Raw genomic sequence first — 3,017 nt, 5'->3', positions numbered from 1 at the left:
ATCCATCTGTTTTATTTCTATCCATCTATTTATCTATCTATTGTTTTGAAATTTATCCATCCATCCATCCATCTATCAGTCCATCTATCTATCTATCTATCTATCTATCTATCTATCTATCTATCTATCTATCTATCTATCTATCTATCTATCGCCAAAATAATCTAAAGAAATAGATATTCAAAATTTAATTCAATGTATTTTAAAATTACATGTATTTATTTGTCCACATTTACCATTTTCATTTAATTTAACTTAGTAAAATTAGTCAAATTATAGTTAAAAATTTTGTAGATGTATGCATTGCTAATTTTGTACACCCCATTTTGAAAATTTATATTTTTTATCCATTTCTCAGTGAATATAGTCAATGTATTTTGGTGCATTTTAACAAAACAAACTTATTAAACAGATATATTCATTAAAATATTTTATTCACCAAACATATTTAAAAATCGAAAGATAAGACAATTAAGTTCAAGCTAAATATTGCAAAAAATCCATCTAAAAAATCCAAAGTAAAAAAGAAAACTATAATAATTAAAAAGCAATAAAGCATTTAAAAAGCAATTAAAATGAAACAAAACAGAGTTATAATTAGAAAATATGGTTACTTTAACCAAAGTCAGGAAAAAAATACATGAAAAATGTGTTGATTAAAATTAATACATCTAAAGAAAATATTTAATTGTGCTGTCAAGATTTTTTCATTTTCATTTAATTTAACTTAATAATAAAACTAAACATAGAAAATGTATTATTATTATTATTATTGGTATTAAGTTTAACTTTCTAAAATAACTGCAATAAATCTCTTCCCCTGCCACCTCGTACTCTGTATTTTCCCCCGAAAACGTAATGCAATTCATATTTACTTATGACATACTGACAATTGCGCCACGGGGTGCAATTATGTGCCACTTGTTAATTGATTCACTTAAGAGTACCTCGATTGCACGTGTTTACTTATATGCATATATGCATGTGCCGCATGCATTATGAATTGCCTTTTAATACGAGTCGCATGGACCCATAAAGAACAGATATGAATGTGAAAACCGTGTTCATATAAAAGCCAGACCGACGCCTCCAGCTCTGCCACCCACACTGAACGTGCCATATGCTGCTCTATACTTCTATACCTCCATAGAGAGAGAGAGAAAGAGGGCACAGCCGTGGTTAACCTCTCAGTCAAAGGAGAGCCAATGCATGCCAACCATTCAGACCTTCACCCTCGAGACACACACACACTTGCGCGCGCGCACACATGCAGACACACACACAGCAGCTGTCAGAGGCTGGAGGAGAGGATGAGTGTGTGTGAGAGGAAGGATGGTGTCAGTGGCCTGGAGGTTTCCAGCTCCAGAGATTCACATGTCAAACACACAGACGCGTTTTCACACTCACAGCAACTGAGCAGGACGAGATGATGTCAGAGACGCAAATGTATATATAATACATAACCGAGTTCATTTAGTCTACTAATGCTGCAAGTTGAGAAATGTCTAACTTGTATACTAAACTAAAAATATTTAGTTTTAATATAGTTTTGTTTTAAGTTTAAGTCTTTTGTTTCGTTCGATTTTATTAAAGCAAATATCAAACGGCTGATTTTTAATAACGCAAACTTCACGTGATCTTCTGTATTTAATGCGTAACAGAATAAAGAAAAATGTATATATTTTTAAAAAATAAATAAGCATAAATTCGTGTTTGATTTCCAATCATATATTTTTGATAACTTGTAAGCTATAGGGAAATAATTATTACTTGTAAATACCCTTGACAAGAATGCCGCTAATAATATATTTGCTATCAAATGGTCAGTTTCAGATTAACTGGATTTTAAATTAGACTTTTAAGTCAAATTACATACAGAAATAATGGTAATTGTTATTGGAATTAAATAGTTGTATCGTCAGATAGGTTTTAATGTCGATTTATGCTGCGTTTACTTAAAGTCGGTCAAACTCTTGACTGGATTCAGTTCTCCGACTTGAAGATCAAATCGTTTACCTCCTAAAATGCAATCCCTTTCCCTAAATAATTATATCAAAATTAAATAATCATGCTAATAATAATAACAATAATAATAATAATAATAATAATAACGAGAAGATAATTAATCGCTGATCTCGTTTCAGATCTTATATTTCGCCTTTTCGTTTCTAGAAACTGCAAAGGAAACGTTAAATCATTTATAATCATTACACATGAAATAAAACAATAAACTATTAACTATTATTAAATAAAAATATACATTTATAATTGTAAAACAATATTTGGAAGCTGTCATCTCTGAATTGTATTATCTGACATTTAATAATACTTGACAGAAATAATCTGCAGAAAAGCTGTACACTTGCAAATTCGTTAAATGATTTAACTAATATTAACAAATATTATGATGATTATAATAAAAGCATGAAATTCAGTTTTTTTTAGATAATATACATTATTAACAAGCTTGTAAAAGGTCATAATAAATTCAACATGTTCATGCTAAAGCCCCAATGGAGCACTTAAATTAAAATATGAATAAACATAAGGTCAAATCCAAACAATTGCTAATTGAATATTTATTATTTCAAGTTGTTTTGCACAAAAACATTTTAAACAAATAAGTGTTTTTTCGATCTAATCCATTCGTAATGTAGACGATTTATCAGGTTTCTTAATTTATTAATTGAGAATTATTTAGTAATGCATACACAGTTCGTTCCGTATTTGCCAAACTTGTGCGCTCACGGCAATATTTAGTACAAATCATACCAAAGCTTTATGATTTAAAACTCTTACATTTTTTTAACCTGCTGACAATAAATATCATCATCAGTCGTCTTTAGATGTGAACCAAGTAACTTGGTAATGTATGTTTTTTAAATAATGTTGAGATTTAATAATGTGAAAATTCTATTTACTAATCAGTTGATATGGTATATGCTAATGCAATATTATATATTAATGCCGCTTATTCCAGCTTATTTTCTCCAAAAAGTAAAAACCATGAACACATC

At 29.3% G+C, this 3,017-nt stretch overlaps 1 protein-coding gene across 1 annotated transcript in view; it reads right to left on the bottom strand.

The window, feature by feature from the left end:
- fyco1b (FYVE and coiled-coil domain autophagy adaptor 1b) overlaps positions 1-3,017 on the bottom strand; it is a 210,961-nt gene that overhangs the window by 185,830 nt on the left and 22,114 nt on the right. The window lies entirely within an intron of this gene.

This window comes from Danio rerio, chromosome 2, assembly GCF_049306965.1.
Source record: "Danio rerio strain Tuebingen ecotype United States chromosome 2, GRCz12tu, whole genome shotgun sequence".
In the NCBI taxonomy this organism is placed as follows: domain Eukaryota; kingdom Metazoa; phylum Chordata; class Actinopteri; order Cypriniformes; family Danionidae; genus Danio; species Danio rerio.
Note: the sequence above shows the minus strand (reverse complement) of the source record. Positions and strands in the feature narration are given on the sequence as shown.